The 22,566-nt window shown below is 39.8% G+C and overlaps 1 long non-coding RNA gene across 1 annotated transcript in view; it reads left to right on the forward strand.

Annotated features, from left to right (window-relative positions):
* The window catches only part of LOC135183782 (uncharacterized), a 246,860-nt gene that overhangs the window by 57,975 nt on the left and 166,319 nt on the right, over positions 1 to 22,566 (forward strand). Inside the window, exon 2 of the long non-coding RNA XR_010305719.1 lies at positions 17,101 to 17,166. This is a non-coding gene — a long non-coding RNA (uncharacterized LOC135183782). The remainder of the gene's footprint in view (positions 1 to 17,100; positions 17,167 to 22,566) is intronic.

Here is a 22,566-nt window from a genome sequence, read left to right on the forward strand (position 1 = left end):
GTCCCTTCCACACCTTTATATTCTGTGGCTCAATCCTTCGTAGCTTGCAGGTTCATAAGTATTAGAGGTTCCTGCTCTACAAGTGTTTGTCCTCAAGCTCAAGTTGGTCCCCTAGTCCAGCACAACTTCTGTGTGGACAGTAGCATGCACAGGTTTTATTGAACATGCATCATTCTCCAAGACAGTCCCTAGAGAGGACTTTTGAAAAGCAAGCTGGGAAGCAACTGCCTGATAGATCCCTGCCCAGCCATAGCTGCACACTGTACCCAAATGCAGTTTCTGTGTGAAGTCCTTTCATCCGCTAGTCAGACACTTGTTGAAAGCCACTCTGCTCCCATTTGAATTGGTGACTTTTCAAGCTGTCCTACGTATTTTATTTCTACTCTGACTATTGCCTTTTAGTTTGTTCTGTCTTGAAAGACTCATTGACCTATTGTAACGACCTATACTTCCTTTGAATTTTTTTTCCTATGAGGACTTAATTTACTTATTCTGTAATATATTCAGTATTTCTAGGTAAAACTGGAAAGCTTTATTTTTACCCTCAGCAACCTGAGGGCTTGGCAGCTACAGGATCAAAAGCACTGGGAATGTGAAAAATGAAAATACATGGCAAAGAAAAATAAAGAGAATATTTTCTATACTGTAAACTGTTGCAAACAAAAACGTTCCATATTTTGCCTGCTGTCGATGTGCAAACATTGATCAACAAATCAATACCACCCAATGGTAAGAGATTTTCTTTTTTCATTTCAATCTCCTGGTGCAGCTCATAGTGGTGACAGAAAAACAGCAGTGTCAGGAAAAAGGAATGATTTTAACCAGGATTACGTTGTGCCTGCTTTACCTTCTTTCCCAGAACAAATTCAAAGGAAAGTTGAGACTTTAATTTTACTTCAAGAATCAGAACACAGATATTTATTTTCTCTCTTTCTACTTTGTAATCCTCCCCAGCTATTCCTCTCACTACATTGCTGAAGGCTGCGTTGTTCTCCCGTTTGCTTTGAACTCAGATTTCCAGGGACTTTGCCCTAATGCTGTGGCTTCTCAGCATAGGAGGGTTACCTACCATTCCCAGAGGAGAAAAAGAAGGAAAGAAAGAAGTATCAGCTTCTGAATGACAATAGTTTGTATTAGAAACCCACCTATTCAATCACTGCATTGAACAAGGCCAGATTTTCATCAAAAGAAGCTCCCAGAGGGGTTACTTACTTTGAAGGAAATACATTAATTAAAGCACTCGACAAAATAGCAGGTGAAGGAATGCATAACATTTCAGTTAGATTTTATGCCACACTGAGCATTTTCTGACCTTCATCTCCAAATGGTAAATGGAAATGCAGTTTTGGAAGCCTAAATCTGTACTGGTAGAACCACTTGATTTTTCCCTATGCAGTTCTTCTTAGGGGAAGAAAAAAAAACAAACCTCCAAAACCCCAGCAAAAATATGATACTGTCACCATATTTGTGGCTGATGTTGTTTAGAGCCCAGGCCAACTAACACTAACAAATGATGATAATTAGGCTTGATTTACATATTTAAATTGTCTTAATTAAACACTGATTCTCTAAACATTTGAAGTCTGTAATCGATCTCTTGCAAGCTCTCTTGGTTATTTATACGATCTAATAAAGGCTGGAGGCTTTGTTAATGAGACCTCTATTTCCTGACTTGTATGCGTCAATGAGATTATGTCACTGGCAATTACAGAGCAGACTGCTGTTAATAACTCAGGGAACCTGAATGCTGGAATTCTTTTGTCTGAGGCTACATACGTGATAGAACCTGCTGTTTAGATTTCCTTTCTCTGCAGATAGAGGCCCATGCCACAGCCCCTGCTGGGGAAAAATCCCAGGAAAGGTATTTCATAGGGAGTTTTTTGTCCATCTAAAACCAAGTTTGTGGTGTCCTGTGAGCGCTTTGAATAATGGATCTAATATTTACGTGACATTGAGCCTAGTCATAGTACATTTGGTCCCAGATCTAATCCTGATGGTTCTGACAAGTTGAATTATGTAAGAAACTTCTTTTAACTTAAGAGGTAATGTAATCATGCTGTAATTTTACAAGAGGTCTGTTGGATATAGTAATGTTAAATGTTAAAAAGGGGAAATGTTGGATATAGTAATATTAAATGTAGTGATTTTATAGAATTGTCTGACTGTGGTACAGCTATTGGAAATTGAAATACTGGAACACGAGCAGGGAGGTAATTCTGCCCCTGTACTCTGCACTGGTTAGACCACACCTTGAGTACTGTGTTCAGTTCTGGGCCCCCCAGTTTAGGAGGGACATCGAGATGCTTGAGCATGTCCAGAGAAGGGTGACGAGGCTGGTGAGAGGCCTTGAGCAGAAGCCCTACGAGGAGAGGCTGAGGGAGCTGGGATTGTTTAGCCTGGAGAAGAGGAGGCTCAGGGGAGACCTTATTGCTGTCTACAACTACCTGAAGGGAGGTTGTGGCCAGGAGGAGGTTGCTCTCTTCTCTCAGGTGGCCAGCACCAGAACGAGAGGACACAGCCTCAGGCTGCGCCAGGGAAAATTTAGGCTGGAGGTGAGGAGAAAGTTCTTCACTGAGAGAGTCATTGGACACTGGAATGGGCTGCCTGGGGAGGTGGTGGAGTCACCGTCCCTGGGGCTGTTCAAGGCAAGGTTGGACGTGGCACTTGGTGCCATGGTCTAGCCTTGAGCTCTGTGGTAAAGGGTTGGACTTGATGATCTATGAGGTCTCTTCCAACCTTGGTGATACTGTGATACTGTGAACATAAGCCATGGGCAGGCGAGAGTGCATGAGCTCAGTAAGTGCTGAGTTAAAGATGAAGTGGAAGATTGGAATGACCTTAGAGAATGGTGCAATAAATATAAACAAATGTAAGGCTGGAGTCTGGTTTTCACCTGTCTCTGCTGACTGACTGCTTAGACACAATACACGTGTTGCTGAGAGAATACAAAGAATGTCTACGCTAATTAGTGTGTAATCCTATCGTAGTCCTAACGCAAATGTATGTAACCAATCAGAGTCTAACATGATTTGTAACCCTATTATGTAGCCTTCTGATAGAAAGTATATAAGCCCATGCTTTGGGTGCAATAAACTGGATTAGGAACTTGCTTATGTTAAGCTTTCTCCCCATCTCTTCTGATACCCATAGTATTGAGGCCTGTGGCAAAGGTCTCTGAAAAGGCTTTCAGAAGTTTTCTTCTCTTTGATACCTCTCTCTTGAGCCATGATGTGAGCATCTTGGGAAAACAGTGCTATAATTGATTAAAAGCTCTTGTTTCTTTAGGCTCAAAATGTTTTTTATACCCCTCTGCCCCAAACAATCTTGTTAGCCAGCCAAAAACATTTAGAGAAAAGTGTTCACATTACATAGGAATGCTTTTTTTTCCCCTCAATATTTGATTTAACTTACACATGAAGAACTGTGTATTTATATATACAAGTATATATGTTTTTATTATGACATTTGTTATGGCAAAGATTTTCTGTTTCCAGCCCTCTGCATGTGCTTCTTTGAAGGTAGCATAAATAGTTGCAGACTCTGTAGATTTTTAAGTCCAGCCACATGATATGCTGACAGTACTGATGGTTTCAGGATCATATTTATTCCTATTTAATTCCAGCCATTAAGTTTATTGGGAAATACAAATAAGCTTCCCAAAGCTAAACCACTAGATTGGACTTTTAATGCTTAACAACATTTTTCTGTGAAATGATCAATAATCTCTGCAGAGCAGGTGGGACTTTCAAAACTGATCTTTTGCCTAACTCCTTTCCTACTGAAACTGAATACAGCCTTCTACTGGGAGCAGTGCTTTGGTAAGAGTAATACTGGTAATCCTCAGACTGAAACTCAGCAAGGAACTTCCAGTGGGAATGCTTTGTATAATAGAAGCCAAGAGGATGTATTCATGCATCTCTTGGCTTGAGCATACGCATGTTTCTTGGCATAGGTAATTTCATATGCAATGAAACCTGACACCAAGTGGATGTTTTTTTCTTGCAAAGTCTTTGCTAAGTGTCCTCATCCCACGAGGGAAACTGGAATCAATTTTTTCCTTATCTTCAGGAGGCCTCATATAATTTTTATTTTGGCATATGTCCTTGTAGTGATGTAAAGGAAGGACAAAAAGGATGATGCTTTATCAAAAGAAATCTGTATTTCAGCTAAACAAGAGGCTAAAAATACTTAAAGCATGCACATTTATGAGACACAGTTTTCCTGTTCTGAAATGTAATGGAAGTTAACTATCCTATTGTTGAGATATTGGGATAGTAATTAAGGATTTGTGCTTTGGATGCTAATTAAAATGTTCAGCAGACTTACTAAAAAAAACACAAACCATAACAAAATAAAACTGTTTTCATTTCTCTCCAGACCTCTCTGCTTTACCTTCTTTTTTTTTTTTTTTTTGTCTATAACATCTGTTTTGCAAATATTGACATGAATTTGATGTTGGAAAATTATTAAAAAGGTCTGAATTTGAAATTACAGAAGATCAAGAGTACTTAGGTAGGCACTTACAACACTCTTTCCTCCTTTCATTCAGAATATCTAGACAATGCATGCAGGATTTGGTATGTGGAACCCACAGAAAGTGCATTTGCAGCAGCTGATTTTGACATTTTCTCCACTTCCATCAGTGGCTTTTTTTTTTTAATTTGGAAATCAAAATACTTTTTAAAATGGAAGTGATTTTTTTTGGTTGGATTCTTTGTGTTTCTTTCTTTGGGGGTTTCCTTGCTTGCTCTTTCCTTTAATTTTAATGACTTCTTTTTCCAGTGAATAACTTCTCCGTTATTTCTAGAAATACAGTCTCGTTGCAGAGGGGGATTCCCAGTACCTACACCTATTTGGGGGAGGGGAGAAATTAATTGGGGTGATATAATTTTATATAAAAATATAGATTTATTAAATTCACAGTATCACAGTATCATCAGGGTTGGAAGAGACCTCACAGATCATCAAGTCCAACCCTTTACTACAGAGTCCAACCCTTTACCACAGATAAATTCAATATTCTGAACTCTTGTCACCCCCAACCACTGTATATTAATAAAAATGTTCAGTACACGGTTATGAAAACAATTTAGGATAAAATATGTACAGGGATTTTGTTATTTAACTAGCAAACATTCAAACTATAAACAGAGAGAGGAGTTTTCCCCGCGGCTTAATGCTGGTTGGGATCTTTATGCTATTTGCCCAGCAGAGCGGGCTGAAACTCTTTCTGCCCTACGGCAGAGGTAACTTATATTACAGATGTATTAAAGCTTTTACTCACAACTCTTTATCAATTATTAATCACCCTCTGGGGCTGTGTCGCAGCCTATGTCTAATGTCCTATTCTCCTGGGTCTCTGCCTGCGGACTTGGAGGCTGGAACCTTCCCAGCTTGAGGGGAAAAGATGATTTTTCCCAGTTTGTGGGGAAATAGGTTTTCTCTAACCTTTGTTCTCCTGGCGAAGGATGTGATCTCTGCCTTGGTGCTTCTGGCTTCTTCTAGATGCTGTGTCCACGGCTTATCAGCTGGCAGGGTGTCTCTGGCATGGTTCTTCACAGCTTCAGGCCGTGTATGCAGACAATCCAGAGTCTGCTTCCTGGTTATCTCAGTGGCATGCAAAATGTGTGCGGCTGCTGGGAGTCTGAGCTCCATAGGTAAATGCAGTGCAGGATCTGGTCCTGATAGCAACAGCATGCAGATGTGCACAGCTGGCTTAGGAGGCTATAGGCTACTCATATATATATATATATATATATATATATATATATATATATGTGTGTGCAGGCTTAAATGAGCTCTGCAAGAAAGGTACGCAGGCAGGTGAGCTGTGAATAAATCAAAGCATGAGAGTCTGAGCCTCTGAGCATCGGAGCTATGCAATGGCGTCCAAGCGTGGGGGTCTGAGCAGCTGAACGCTGCAAGTGAGGGTCAGAGCTGTGTCTGAGCTGTGCAGTTGAGTCAGAGCTGAGCTGTGGGTAGGGTCTGAGCACATTGTTTACCTGTGCACCAGTATTTATTGACTGCGGGCCAAGATTAATGGCCTCTTTAGCCACTAGAATGACCAATCAGATTGGCAGTCAGCCAAACCTTACCATAATAGGCAGAAGCTACTTGCCTGGACTTTCCCAAATATGGGGATCACATGGATTTACTACAGGGAGACACGAGCTGGGTGTGTGTGGCTTACACAACCTGTTTACAACCAGGGGTACTGTCAGAAAAACATGTCCAGGCAAGGCAAGGCATAAATAAGCCTCTTTTCAGGCCTACAGGCCCTCCACGACAAGCCTACACACTATTGTCTGATCTCAGTCCCTCAGGTCATCAGTACTGTTATTCCCATAGCAGAAGTAGTTGGAAAAAACAAACAAACAAACAAACAAAACCAATCAAGGATACTTTGCAAAGACCCCTACTCTGGGGATTACTCAGTCCCTTCCGGTTAGTTAACGGAGAAAATAGAGCCCAAAGAAGAACTTGGCTTCAAGAGCACTATTCAGCAGTTTCAGGCTAAAAGAAGAAAACTGCAGACATATTCTATTAGCTTGCCCTTTCTTTCCGCCCTTTTTTTCTCTTTTTTGGTGTTTTCTCTGTGCATTTGCTATTTTAAATTTGGCTGAGTTGCATTTGATGCCTTACGACAGCCAGAGGAGAGCTCACAGTGTGAATGAGAGAGGCTTACAAATGTGTTTACACCAATAGAAGTAAACACTCTCCAAATGACTGCCAGACAAATAATAACTTTGATCTTATTGGCTTACTTTTGATACACTGCCACTTTGAAGGGAACAAATTTCTCAGCTTTCCCCCCCCCTCTTTTTTGTTCTAAATCTTATGGGACACTTCATTTGTTTTATTTAATAACCTTATTTTCATATGTACCTGCTTTGGCCACTGCACTGGCTTTTTCAGTTAAACTCACTGAGCTTCAGTGTTTCTCTTGTTGTGAAAAATCACCAGTGCTCTGGTATGAATTCACATAAGGTAGCAGACTGGCTTTTCAACAAAAAAATTGAGCTTCAGATTTTAGAAGCACCAAAATCCCTCAGACTGATACTCAACTTCTCATCCTCAGATAAGATCAGAAGATAATACCTCATGTTGCTCTGCTTAGTTGATGATATCTTAAGACTTCTGCTACAGGAGCAGAACTGGATTAGCAGGTGAAGAAACACATTTCTTGAGTGCAGACACTAAAGACCATGCACAGGAGTGGTAGACTCAAGATGCAGAAGCTGTAAGTGTGCAGAAGCTGCACTATGTGTGACTGAAGAACTTCTTTTGCCTTTTGTAACTGTCTTTGAGGCCAAATGTTGCTCACTTCTGAGCAAGGGATAAGTAAGAATTTTCCAGGCATGAAAACTAACTTTCAAACACTCTACCTTTAAATGTGGGAAGGAAGAAAATGTTTCCCATGTGGCCCTCTCACTTTTTCTCACATATAATTACATTTTGTATTCATTGTTCTATTCTACTTCTATGTAATCTCATTTTCAAAGCCAACAGAAATTCTCTTGTATTTCTTTCCTATGCTTTTGCTGCACTCAAATTTCCCAGTTATATTCCACCAGCAACTTCTACTCATTTATAATTCATCTTTCTGATCTTTTTTAACATTAAAGCAATAGAGCTGATAATGCTTCATGTTAGACCGTCCTACTAGGGTTTTGTCTTTCATGCATTGCTCTCCTGAAAATGGCCAGTATGTTTTGTAAAGCATTGGAATACCAATTTAATTTAAAATCAAATCTAGCTGAGGCAAAAGATGGGCTGCCTAATTCTGTGGGGGAAAAGGCCATATTCCATGCTGAGAAGTCTGCAGTTAATGGGCTTTGGCAAATGAGATTTCCCTGGCTACCCCTGCTCTTGCACTGCTGATCACCTCATGGAACATTTAAACTCCAGGAACTACATTGGATAGGCAGAATGCAACTACCAAATTTCACTTTTTTGGTGCTGACAGGGTGATATATGTTCACCTGCCTGATGGATCCTTATTAAGATACAGTAGCTTCTGTTACCGAAGCCATCTGCCAATAGCAGCCAGGGGAACAATATACAGGTCTGCTTTTAGTGGAAAAATTTCAATATCTTTGAAGGTTTGGGGTTTTTTTTCTGTTTCTTTTGTTTTAAAAGAACAAAGGGTCCAGCAAAGGAATTTTTCCCTCTCCTTTCCTGGATGCCTTGTCATAGCCACGTAAGTGGAGTTGTGCTTATGTGTGATCTCTCCTTAGTAGAGATGACTTTCCTTTCTTCACAGAAGCATGTACACGAAGGTATTTTCTTGCCTATAAGACTTCTTTTCCTCCTAATGTAGGTAGAAGTTTGCTATCTCTTACAGGAGTTTAGTGAGGAGAGAATCCCATGCAGTCATGTCTGTTTAAATACTGCCTGTGGTTACATGGTTCCACAGACTAGGGCACAAAAATCCAAGTGTCAGTAGAAGACAAAAAGATAATTCACTTTCATCTCAAGAACAAAGCTGAGCAGAGGAGTTTTTTTCAACTTTTTTTAATTCATGAAACATTTATCTTAGAGTCAGGTTATATTATGCTGGCAAGAATATAATCTGTCAGCATTTCTACTATAAACTTCTGGGTTTAGTGGGTTTTTTAGGAGAGCCTTGGAGGTTCACTTTGAACAGATTTAGCATACAAAGTCTTGGCCTAGAAACATACTTTTCTTCCCAATTAAGAAAAATGAGCACGACTGCATGATCAGTGCAAAAGGCATATTAATGCTAGGTTCAGGTTAAAGTTCACATGCAGAAAAATGAGACAATTCAGGAGTTGCAGAATGCAGAACAAAACGAGAAACACTTTCCCCCTGTATTTTTAATAGAGGTTTTACTAACTCTGAAGTGAAAAGAAGGCTGGTCTGTGGACAAAGCACAACACGAGGCTTAACTGGCAGGCAGAACTGTATTTCTAGTTGCTAGTACCTACCAGCTTTAGAAACACACTCTTTCTCCAGTTTTTTTATGTTTCACAGTATGAAAATTGTTATTTAAGTTCATACATTTTAAAGAGATTCAAAACTCTCCTTAAGAAGATGTAGTGAATAATGTTTAAAAAAAAAAAAAAGCAGCTGTCTGTGAGAAAGGGAAATCACTGTAATACTGTAACAGCAGAGAGCCCAACAGCTGATGTAATGAGGCAGACAAAGGGCTGTTGCAAGATAATTTTATTCCCCAAATACGGGATTATGAAACATCTGAGTAATGCTCTGGCTTTACCCTTAGTCTAACATAAAGAAACAGTCTTCTCTGCCTGATTTCCCCCCTGCCTCAGGATCTATTCCAAGACAGAAGAACAGAAGCAAACTCCATGCTTGGAGGTTCTGTGCTTGAGCTTATTGAGTAAAACCTGTGGTAACAGATGGTGGAGTTGTTTTCCAAATGTGTTGACTGCTTACTGTACGGAAATTGTACATTGTGCTCATAGATGCCTCTGAGAGAGTAGCTGGGAGATGGATGTGGTTTTGTCTTGCTTTGAGTAGTGCCCCCTGGATGAGACAGGATGGGGCAGATGGAAAAGAGAGCAGCTCTTGCCATGAGCAGCTGGGCTGGCCTTGTAGAGGTGTGCTAGTTTGAAGCTAGCTAGAATGTTTTGGTGAGAAGAACTAGATTACAGGCTGTGAAAGACAAACAAGGGTGATGTCTACTCATAGGCTTGCTGAGATGTATAAGAACAAGAATCCAAACATAGATAAGTCACTTCTGCCTGGAAGCTCTGCATTTCTCTCTCTAGGCTCTCTGCCACCTCTCTGATTAATCCGCTTTGCTTCCTAACCCCCTGGCTGAACCTCCATTCTTCCTTGGAACTGGGGTAAGGTTGAGAGGAGTGGGAGAAGGTGGAAGGGCATTTGGGAGCCCCTCCTGGGGACTCAGGTTTCTGGGAGGGGAGTTGTGTTTCTGTATTACCTTTTAACTTGTATATTTCTGTCTATAACTGTATATACTGTAAATATCTGCTTGTATATTGTGCTAGCTGTAAATATAAGCTTCATTAAAATTTCCAGAGCTGGCTGAGTCTAGTCTGGGTGATTTCCAAAGTGGGGGGGGGGGGGGGGGGGGGGGGGGGGGGGGAAGGGTAACACCTAAACCATCACAAGGGGAAATGCACAGACTTTGTGTGTGTGATGCAGGAAATTGCTGAAGTGAGTTGTTATGGGTTGGATGAGAGGAGAGTCTATAGAAAGGAGCTGTCTTGTGAAGGTAGAGGGAGTAGGTGTTTTTAGACTCTTTCCTGCAGTTTTTCTGTTTACCTGCCATGTTCCATGAAAATGATTCTTTTTTTTCCTCTTTCAAAAATTCCCTTCTTATAGCTCATGCTCTAATAAAGAGATCCAAATCCTTTTCAATAATTCCAGTGCACATTCTTCAAGGCAGCAGTGCAGGCAGTTCCCCTGGGAGGTGGAGCAACTTCAGAGCCCACAGTTCTGCTGAACATGTTATGTTTTCTTCTGAGCTTACCAGTGAGTTGCTGATGCATATCATGGGTAGACCAAGGAAGCAGACCATGTCATGAATAACACAAGGGTTTGAGTAGGATTCATGCTTTTAATAGCACACTTTGGTGTAAAAAGTGTAGCACTTGGCCATACTAATCAAGGGAGACTGAGAAAGACATTAGGCCTTTTCCAGTGAGTCATGATACACTGACCAGCACAATCACTTTAGGAAAAGTTCAAGTCTAGTGGAGTGAGCTTTCCAAGTATTGCATTGTTGGATATAGTAATATTAAATGCAGTGGTTGTATAGAATTGTGTGACTGTGGTTCAGCGATTGTCCAGCCATGGACAGGAGAGAGTTCAGTAAGTGCTGATAGAGGGTTGGAGTGACCTTAGAGACTGGTGTAGCAAACTTAAACAAGTGTAAGACTGGAGTCTGTTGGTTTTGCCTCTCTCTGCTGACTTAGAATTGCCAGCCACAATATAGGTGTTGTTGAGAGAACACAAAGAATGTCTATGCCAAGTAGTGTGTAATCCTAACGTAGTCCTAACGCAGGCGTGTGTAGCCTATCGGAGTCTGAGATGATTTGTAACCTTCCTGTGTAGCTTTCTGATAAAAAAGTATATAACCCCATGCTTGGGGTGCAATAAAGGGATTGTATTCAGATGGGATTTGGATCGGATTGGATTTGGATTGGCTTGTATCAGGCCTTTGCCCCATCTCTTATTACCCCCTGATACTACGGTATCGCAGCCTGTGACATTGCATTACTTGGCTTTCTGGAGAAAATAATTAATTATGTGAGATCAAAATTTTCATTCAAGACACATTTTTCACCCTCCAAATAAACTAAATCTTTCATGAAAAACCTCAGAGAGATTTTGATTGCTTTTAATAAAGAGAATGAGGTAAACAGTTCCACCATTGAGTGCTTCACGGTTTGAACACATTGTGTAGTTCAGTCTTTCTGAATGAACTTATTTCTTCCAGTTAATTTCTAAATGAACCACAAAACTACAAATAAATCTCTTTTCTGAACACCACTTAAATAACTCTCAGACTTGGATGTTATCATCTAAAAGCTGTTATGATACCAAACTAATAAAAGTAATTACATGCTGCATCTGGTATATTACGCTCGGCTTGATCTAATGGATTTGTTATCTTGATTTTTGAACTTGGTAAAGTAAGTTCATTCATGTCAGATTTTCTTCTATAGCAGAGAGTTCAAAATCCAGAAAAAAAACCCAAACAAACAGCAGAGTTTTAAAAACATGAGTAGTTTTTAAGTGATGCTTAGCAGTTTTTGGCTGCGTGTTTTCTCCAGAGGTGCTTGAATTATGGTTTGTTAGGGTTTTTAGGAGGCTTTTTTTTTGCTCTTGCTGTTAAAGTGGTAATTAAAATAACTATAGGCAGATTCAGCTACTGTGTTATGCAGTTAATGGTTGAACATCATTCTACTGACACAAGCTGTAGAATATTGCTTATATATTAATATGTATTAAATCTGTCTTGTCATATTCGGTAGCTATATATCTATATGGACAAAACCGGGAGGGTTCACAGCAGAATTTCATTATAGATTCTGAAATCTTAGGCTTTAATCCTGTGAAAGTAAGAACAAAAAGTCATTTACATTCAGGTTTGTTGCTTAACTATCTTTGCAACAAGATTACTGTCCACAGATCCATTGTTCCAAAGGTCAGGTTGCTTTTCTACTGAATTGTATTTAAAAAAATAATAATTAAATGTTATCTCTGTCTGAAGTCTCTTAGATAACTTCAGTCCAAGGCAGGCTATTAATACCTGTGCTCAGTGAAAGCTGAGGGGTTGATAGGCTCCATAACATAATGCCACAGCATTTCTAACTGCTGATTATAATGCTAATTTCTGTGTTTCAAACTGTAAAATTATACACATGTGCAGGTGTGAATAATCTTCTTTTAAAAAAAAGCAGAAACCACAAACAAACCAACAAAAAAACCCAAACTCAATACTGCAGACCATTAATATTCTATTTCCTTTGAATGTTGCTATTATCTGTGTATTTTCTGCAGAGGACTGTGTGGTTATTAATGTTAATGGAGCACTAGCTCAAGTGAATAGACCTGAAATCTCCTCCATTAATATTTTAATCAAGACCTGATGAGTCAGTTAACAATAATAATATATTCTCCATAATTTACCACCCTTTATGCTTCTAAAGAAGAATGGATATACCCCATGGGTTAAATGTGGAAAGAAATGGGCTTTTTTACAGCTGCAGGGTTCGAATCTCATGACTTTTTGTTTCCCTCACTCTGGATTTGTGATGATGTTCTTTCTGTCAGTAGGGTAGTAGTGAGACCTTGAAGGTAGCAGCAAAGGAGCTCAATTTTCCCTAACTGACAAAGCTTCTGACATTAAGATGAGGTCTTTCTTTTTCCTCTGTAGTTTTCCTTGTGATCCCAGATCTTTGCCCTTGCTCATCCTGAACCTTAAAGACGTTCAGTTAAATGACAGATGCATACAGCTGCATCCTGGATGACAAGAAGCTGTTAGTAAGCCAAAGAACAATTTTCAAAGTGTTCCAGTGAAATTCCTCTGAAGAATAGATGCTCCAAGGGAAATTAAGTCAGGAATGCAGACACCCTGTTCACTTAAAGCAGAGGTCCTGGTGATGTTTAGTAGATTATTTTATAAAGACTGAAAAGCATAATGCATGTGCAAAGGCATCATCATTAACTCGCTGCTAGCCTCTTGGTGCTGAAAGCTCAGCGCTGTCCTAACCTGCACTCCGATGCAGAGACTATTTATTACTGTTTGATTTTGCTGGGACATTAGCTAAATACTAAGTCTTACAGGTTTATTTTTATGGCATCTCAGCTTTTCTAGTGTCAGTAAAGAAAACACTGACTGTGTATTGAGTAAAAATAAAGTTGTACTTTGGAAATTTAGTTTCAGAGAAGCTGTTGAGAGACACTGTACAGAACCATTGCCTATATCTATCTTTTGTGATTATTACCACCATTAGTAAAATCCTTCTCAGGTGTTTTATACTGACTTGATTTATGGAAGGGAAGTCAGAAGGCTCACATTTATTTTGCACCACAACATTCATGTGTTTTTTCTGTTTGGGTTTGTTGGTTGGTTGGTTGGTTTGGGGTCTTTTTTCTTTGGTTGTTTTTTGTTTTGTGATATCATGCTTTTTCTGTGTTTGCCAAAAAGCTGCTGTCTAGGTATTGCTATTTGCAAGTGTCTGAGAGCAAGTTCCATGCCCTGCTGAGCAAAAGCTGTTATTTTACAAGGGCTATTCTTTACCTGCAAAACATGCACCAAGATTTTGTTTACCACCATAAACTGGATGCAATTAGTAGTGCTGCTGGGTCACAAGATAGATTTTACGCCCTTGATTTTTTTTTCCTTCCTAGGCTGTTGTGTTTAGTTATCTTTGTCTCCCATTATATTTTTATCAAACTTAATTTGTCTGTCCATGCCTTGGAAATTTTGTATAATCATGTCTCAGTTCTAATTTAAATTCCCAGAGTCTCAAATACATTTGATAGAACCAATAACAATTTTATAGAGTGTCCTTCCCTCTTCCCCCCTTCTTTCCCAAAAGAAAGGAATTAGATGTAGAGAGAGGAAAGGTAAGCACACCCAAATAAATAATCTCACTCTGATTTGGAAGTAAAAAAGAATGAAATTTTAACAATAAATTAAAAAGGTATCAGAGGTGGGGAAGTTACAAAGGTATAGGGAAGAGAAAACAAATACAAAATGTGTAAATACAAGCAGATTTTGATGGTAAAGGGTTTGTCTGCCTCGTGGGTGATGGCCACGTGGTAAAACAAAGAGAACCAGGAACAGGATGGTGACACTGGTAAGCAGGGAGGCAGGGAGCACAGAGGGGGCAAACAGGAAATTCCCCCTGCTTTTATAAACCTTTAGACAGGAAGGGGGAGTGGGCTAACCATGAATCACCTGTTAGTGCTCAGACCCACCCCTGGGGAGGGGTCAAGACCACCTAGGGTCAGGTTCAAGGTCAGTCACCCTGGAGGGTTAACCCTGTGCCAATCACATATCTATTCCAACAGTAAACTTATATTTGGATAATAATTGTTTTCATTTTATCTATATGAGGAGTTATTGGCTGGTATTTTATGATTCAAAAACTGTGTTAATGCACACTTCTTTTGAGTGGTTTTCTTTTTGTACTTATACATCCTGTAAGTCTTTTGAAAACTATTGGAAGATTCAAGAACTGTGCTGCAGCAGCATTGTTGTGCCCAAAGTGAGTGGTGTCCTTGCTCTTAGAAGATAGTGGATTGGTTTTAATTGTTCCAAGCCTTTCTTTCTTTTTTGTTTGCAATTCTCCCATAAGAATGCTACTAATTTCCTAATTTGATCTGAGTAGTATATGTGGTCTTGAAGTAGAATTCTTCAAGACAGAAACATAAATGAGAAGTACAATAAAATACAAAGAGGTGCTTGCCAAAGTATCCTGCTGCCTTGTTTGACTGGTGTTTTTTTTACCAGAAGAATTTCTTGAAGCATTAAATGTATAGTATTCTAATGCCATGTGATCAAGACTGGAAATTTCAAGTCTCCCTGGCCTCCAAGTCCAGGCAAATGATCTGTGATAGTTTGAATCTAGCTAGAATGTTTAGGTGAGAAGAACTAGATTACAGGCTGTGAAAGGGAAACAATGGTGATGGCTACTTCACTCGTAGGCTTGCTGAGATGTGTAAGAACAAGAGTAAAAACATAGATAAGGCATTTGGGCACTGCCTGGGCTCTGGGCTGTGTTTCTCTCTAACCTCACCTTCCGCCTCTGATTAATCCATTTGCTTCCTAACCCCCCTGGCCAACCCTCCATTCCTCCTTGGAGCACAAGGCAACATCTGGAGTAAGACTGAGGGGTGGGAGATGGTGGAAGGGTGGTTAGGAGACCCTCCTGGGGACTCAGGTTTCTGGGAGGGGAGTTGTGTTTCTGTATTACCTTTTCCTTGTATATTTCTGTGTATAACTGTATACACTGTAAATATCTGCTTGTATATTGTGCTAAGCTGTAAATATAAGCTTCATTCAATTTCCAGAGCCGGCTGAGTCTAGCCTGGGTGGTTTCCAAAGTGTGGGGGGGCGGGGAACACCCAAACCACTACATGATCACTTGGGGAAGAAGGTAAATTATTCCCACACTTTCCAAATAGTTTCTTACAATGAAAGAGGTTTGTTTTTTTTAAATCCCCACTATTTGGGGTTTTTATATCTCAGTCTGTGAGAACTGTCTCCTAATTTTCATCTGAAATTTATCTGCAGATGTTGAATGCCCACATGTTTCTGCATTAACGCTTCTCTTCAGCTTCAATAGCTCTTTTCCCTCTTTGCTCTTAACCCTTGAGATACTTACAACAGCAGTCTAATCCACTTTAACTGCTGTTTTGTTGAACTGAGTTCTCCTAAGTGATTCAGGGATGTAATATGAACTACAGAGTATCATCAAACAGTGTCTCTCCCAAAGTACTTTGTGGTCAAACCTCATTAACTACTTTCCTGAAAGGACTTGTTGCAAACAGTGAGAATATACTGATAAAGCATGCTGAAGATAAAAATGTGGGAGGTTTTATCAGTGAAAAAGAGAATTCAAGTATCTCATGTGAGAGGAGTGATTTTTGGTCTAATTACTTTTTTTTCCACTTTGAATTGGGAAAATGAAAATGGAATTAAGCTAATGGAATAAACTCTAAAAGCATGACAGATCTAAGATTAACCTGTGATGCCCCTGCTCCCAAGAGACAGATGGAAGCTGCAAGAAGTACAAAGAAGGACTACTAGAATGAGTAGAAGGATTTCAGATTTTGGGTTTGTGTTTTTCCCTCTCTCCAGGCAAATGCAATGAACTGCCTTTCAGTGTCAAGAAAATGTTTTCTTAGAGTGAAAACTTCTTCTTCAAGTTATGTTTATGGTGCTCAAAATGAAACCCTTTTAATAGAAAGTATTTTTGTTATTGTTAGCCACAAAGCCAGTGATTTTTAGTGAAGTGCATCTATTTCAACACCTGTGTCTTCCCATCTTGAAGACTTCAGGTTTGTTAGCTGGACATACTGTGGCTGAATGCTTCCTGCACTGAGACAAGTCAGGTATCAGTGGTGACACCTGGCATATGTTACTGCACTGTGTAGGTCACTTGTGACCTAATGTGGAAGATGACAAAAGATAATTCATTTTGATTTTGTGCATGTAATTCCTTGAGGAAGACTTAAATAGTTTGTGTGGAATATTGAAAGACATGTACTGAATCATTGCCCAGGAGCAAGAACTCAGTCTTTTGGAAGCAAGCAGTGATTACACCTTCTAATTCAAAGCCTTCAGCAAGGCAAATGGCTTCATTTTGGTTTTGTTTGTTTGGGGTCTGTTAGTTGGTTGGTTATTTTGGTAGTATTTAAATGCACCTTTTCTGCTGGCTATTATGTGAAGTAAGAATATATATCCTCAGTAATTAGGAGAAAAGTGTTCCTCTTCTGGCAACCAGGAGCTGTTTCTTAGCACACAGATTACCTTGGTTTGCGTACAGCCATTAAAACAGGATCTTTCTATTTGCAGGGCTATAGATGTATCACTATAGCTTACTCAATTACTTTCTTTTTATGTTAAACTCCTAGAGTCTCTGCGTTCAGACGTCCTGTGGTGACCTGCATTCCTGCAGTCATGCTACCTTTGGCATGCAGGTAAGTTCTGTGTATATATTTCCTTTTGGCTTGTTTTAGTCATCGTATTCCTTGCTCTGGTAAATACTGCCACGCATTTTGATGGCATAGGTACCTCAGTAGTGGAATTCAGTATTGGCAATGACTTCAGAGCACTTCAATATGGCACACACATTCCAGCCAAAGCAGAGGCCCCAGACACTGTCATAATAAAGCTGCCACCTCCTTGTGCTTACCTCCTTTGACCAGTGCCATTTTCCTTTCCTTAATTGTGGTAATTTAGTTACTCCAGTGAAATTCGTTGTTAGAATTAATTTTTTGCTTTGTTCTCTAAAAAACTATTTTTTATTTGAATTGGTGACAGGCTGTGATCTGAATGCCTGTTAACTTTGCAAGGGAAGTAATTTTCTTGCAAAATACTTACTTGAGGTGATGTGAAATACTCTGAAATTATCAAAACACTTCTAATGTATGGTTCCTCTAGTTCTTCTGGCCACACTGCTCTTTAAAACTGGTGTGGACTTGGTGAGGTATGTGCTGATTTCTGCTACCACTTCCTCTCTTTTCTCTCAGGGACCATCTTTACTGAAAAAAAAAATGTCTCTTAAGTGTTTCTGCTCCCTGTGCTCTCACTGCCATTTTTGTTACAAGCCGAACGAGGTACTGTTTTTTACTGTAGGAGATTCTAAATATTATCCACTTTGTTTCAGTACCAGCTACTGCTTTACCAACTGCATATATCAACCCTACATGTTTATTCAGCAAGCTAGTGCTCGATGTATCAGAAAGTATGAGATAGGCTTATGTCAAGGAGGCGAATAGCAATTTGCAATGCATCTCAATTCTTTATTCACCACATGTATATCTGTACCTTTGACTGGCACAGCATGCCTCTCACTATATTTGAAACACTGTGGTGCAGAACAAAGAACACTTAGCATTAGCAAGAGTTACGAGGGAAATAGTTTAACAATACTACAACACTGTCGTTTACATGAGACTTATGCTCTGATGTGACCTGTAACGATTAGCAGGAAGCTGAAAGACTATGTGCTGATAATCTCCCAGATAAGCATGTTACTTCGATAAAGAATATTAGAGTTGGCATTAAATTCTAGGCTGAAATTATTGGTTGACATTTTCAATGATTGAATCAGTGAAAATGGAAACTTCTAGCATAGCATTGATTAAACTGAGGGACATAATTTCAAAAGTTATAATTGCAATTATACAAATAAACTCTATATGTACTGAAAAACTGCTGGCAAACCAGTTAGTTTAGTTGGTCCTGACAGGTACAAGGTGTTTTGAGTGACAGGGTTTTGCTAGAAGGTGCATTGTTTATAAGAGAAAAGAGAGTTATAGAAAAAAAATATCATGTCCATACTTTAGTCCTGTATTTCAACAATATTTTCATGGGAAAGATTTTGGCAACTGATCACGGACTGTGTAGACAGAGGTGCTACATCACTTCCAGAGTGGCCAACAGGAAGCCAAGCTAGTGGCTAGACTTGGTCAAAGGAGTTTTGCAGACAAGAATTTGGTGGCAAAGTCTGGTTTCCTAAGCCTGAAATGGCAAACCCAAAGGTTTATTGTGGACAGAATCCTACCTGGCTTGATTTTAATCTGTAGTGTCATGAGTCTGCACATGCTGTACCCTGTCAGAAGCCTTGCGTATAGGATCAGAGTCTGTGGGTGCAGTGCTGTAATGGTGAAAGATCCCAAGAGGTTCACTCCCTTTTGTGCTTAAGATACGGGTCCATTTAATTAGGTTTCTAAGTCACTTCCATAGGCTTGTGATAGTCTTTTCTCAGGCTGCTTGGTGCCCAAAGGAATTTTGAAAGAACATTAAATTCTAACCACACAATGGCCTGCAGAGAAAATACCAGAAGAAAGAGCACATTTCCCAGTGAAATCAGAGAGCAATCCAGGCACTGTGTCCAAAAAAATTAAGGGATATTTTAGGAGATCATATGAGAAAAAATAAAAAAGAATAATGCATTTCTATAAATTGAATAAATCCTCATTAAACTCTGTGAAACTGATTAAATCTGAGTTATTTACTATACCACGCTTCTGAAAATGTAGTTAATAGGCTTTTGTTAAGTGAGCAACATTTACAGCCAGAAGTTTAATAGTGCTCATATTCCATAATTAGCCATTTTTCTATGGAATCTAACTGCCAGTTTGGCACTTGAAATGTGGCCATTTGTTAGGAGCTGCCTTGCTGGGACACAAGCCCTCTGGAGAATCTGGCAGGTTGACACATTCCGTGGGTAGAAATTTCTATAGTTGTGGTTGTCAGGACTTAAAGGACACTAATTTCTGTAGTGTATATATTCTGTGCTTCTCCAACGTGGTTCTCTGCCCAAGCAAAGTTTGAGCAAGATCCATATGGCAGCTTTGGAAGTGAAGATGTAGAAAAATGCATCTTTCCTCCTAAAAATTAATGCTACCATCTCTTTTACTCCCATGCCTCCATAACACAACTAACTTTGTGTGAATATGTTTCATATATTTCTTCTCTGCTCAGAGCTAAGCCCTTGAGTAAGAGTATGTGCATGTGCTTACAAGGATGGTTTTTTTTAGAGGCTCCTGCATGTGCTCCCATTCTCTTCAAAGCTCTGAGTGTAGTGAAAGACACATGTGAGCTTACCTTTCTCAGGAAAGCAAAGCTACCCACCCTAGGGAAAGCCAAGTGAGACTGCACCTAAGAGACAAAGTAATTCCCACATATTTTGTATGTTACTGTGATCTGAGATGAACTCATTTAATTGTTGAATTCCATATGACTGAACAAATGTAGACTCTGTGTGCAGAAGGCAATGGAAGGACCCCTATTGCTACCAAAGTGCCTACATCTGAATGTCAAGGCAAGGATATCCAAGTCAGCCCTGTCCCTCTCCTTTTGCCTTGTGGAGAATTATGGAGACGACATTATATGTCTGCATAATTCATGCAAAGATGAAAATTTGAATCAGTAACATTTTTACATTAGTGCTTGGCTTTGATCAACAGCTAGGGGAAAACAACCTCACTTCACACCATAGAATTAACCCCAAAAAGTTTTAGGATACAAAGTATTTTTGGAATTGTACTTTACCTGAAAGACTATTAAAAATATGCTTGGTAGCAACTGCTCAATGCTACCTCCCCAAGCCAAAATGCAAGCAGCATTTAGGTCATCGTTCTATTGATTTATTGAAGGACAAATAATGTCAGACAGTTTTTAAACAAAAACAAAATTTCAATTTTGTTTACTTCTTCAGCAGTCCAGTTGGATGTCAGCTACCATTTAGCTGGGCCAATAATATTGATATTTAATGTCAGTTCTTATTCATTACTGCACCCAAATGATGCAAAAGTCAGATCCTCCTGTTTTTCCCATGGACAGCCAAATAAAGCCAGGGATGTCTGACTGCATCTAGCAGATGCAAACAAGAAAACAATAGAATACAAAATCAAAAACCTATCTGCTCTTACTGCTATTTATGTATTCAAAGTGTTCACCTCTTGCATAAACTCAAAGCCAGTTACTTAAAATATTACCTAGTAATATCAAATGTGTTCAATTATACATGCAAAAGAATCATAGAATCATAGAAAGGGCTAATAGGTTCTTCCTCTAGTTTATTTCTGTCTCCATGCATAAGAAATATAATTACAGAACTGAATTACATTTAAAATACAAATTTTAGTATCATTAGTTAACCATTTCCAGGCCATCAAACTTTGTTAGAAATAATTAAAAAAAAATATTCTGTCTCTGTTGTGGCAGTGAACAAAATCTGCATCAAAATATCCTCATTGCATTTATTGGCAAGAAGATCTTTCTGATAATAAGTGAAACTCTCAGAAACATGTACTGGAACATCATTGCACATCCATTCTCTGAAATACTTATTTTATTGCTTATTTGTGGAAGTAATTTTCCTGGAATACTCTCTTCCATTGGCCCAGCACACTGTTTAATCAATTCCCATCATCTCTGATGCTATTGTTATTCACAGACCCCTTACAGCTAGCATCTATGTGCTTATTTTACACGTTATGTGGAGACCAGATAAGATATTCAAGAAACCACTCTAGAGGAATTGGGCAGAGTCATCTTTATTTTGATTAGTTTAAATATTCCTGTTACTCAACTCTGATACCAGTGTGTTCAATGTAAAAGTCTGGAAAAGCAAGTAAGAATATGTCTATCAAATATCCTAGAAGTACTCTTTCTGTGAGGCAGGGCCAACAGGTATGGACTTACATCACCAAGTTCAAAAGGCTAAGGAAATTCTTCATGTGTTGGTTTGTATGGGGGTGGCCCTACCAAGGTGCTGGATTCCTGTGTCCTTGAGAATTGACTAGATAGGGCTGGGGGATAGGTTGGACTGGATGATCTTGGAGGTCTTTTCCAACCTGGTTGATTCTGTGATTCTATGGAGTGGCTGGAGAGCAGCCAAACAGAAAGGGATCTGGGGGTGCTGATCGATACCTGCATGAACATGAGCCAGCAGTGTGCCCAAGTGGCCAAGAGAGCCAGTGGCATCCTGGCCTGCATCAGGAATGGTGTGGTCAGCAGGAGCAGGGAGGTCATTCTGCCCCTGTACTCTGCACTGGTTAGACCTCACCTTGAGTACTGTGTTCAGTTCTCAGCCCCCCAGTTTAGGAGGGACATTGAGATGCTTGAGCGTGTCCAGAGAAGGGTGACGAGGATGGTGAGAGGCCTTGAGCACAAGCCCTATGAGGAGAGGCTGAGGGAGCTGGGATTGTTTAGCCTGGAATAGAGGAGGCTCAGGGCAGACCTTATTGCTGTCTACAACTACCTGAAGGGTGGTTGTAGGTTGCTCTCTTCTCTCAGGTGGCCAGCACCAGAATAAGAGGACACAGCCTCAGGCTGTGCCAGGGGAGATTTAGGCTGGAGGTGAGGAGAAAGTTCTTCACTGAGAGAGTCACTGGACACTGAAATGGGCTGCCCAGGGAGGTGGTGGAGTCGCCATCCCTGGGGCTGTTCAAGGCAGGATTGGACGTGGCACTTGGTGCCATGGTCTAGCCTTGAGCTCTGTGGTAAAGGGTTGGACTTGATGATCTGTGAGGTCTCTTCCAACCTTGGTGATACTGTGATACTGTGAACTCTGCTTCTGTGGGACTGAAAAAATCCTGATTTGTAAATGTCGTACCTCGCTTGTGCCATTCACTTTTCCATCACCATTTCTAGTTTCTTATTAGATATTGTTTGCAAAGGAAAACTTAGTAATAGGTGTCACGCACCCTGGCAAGTGCATGGCTGAGAAAAATCCTCTATTCTTTCATGCATAGCAGATGATGGTGACCAAGGAACCTTCAGTGTTCAAATGCACTGATGGCTGCTAGAGTTTGCCTCTGCATTTCTAGATTAGGCAAATTCAGTTCCTTTGCTAATTTAGTTTG

The sequence above is a fragment of the Pogoniulus pusillus genome, chromosome 2, assembly GCF_015220805.1.
Source record: "Pogoniulus pusillus isolate bPogPus1 chromosome 2, bPogPus1.pri, whole genome shotgun sequence".
NCBI lineage: Eukaryota > Metazoa > Chordata > Aves > Piciformes > Lybiidae > Pogoniulus > Pogoniulus pusillus.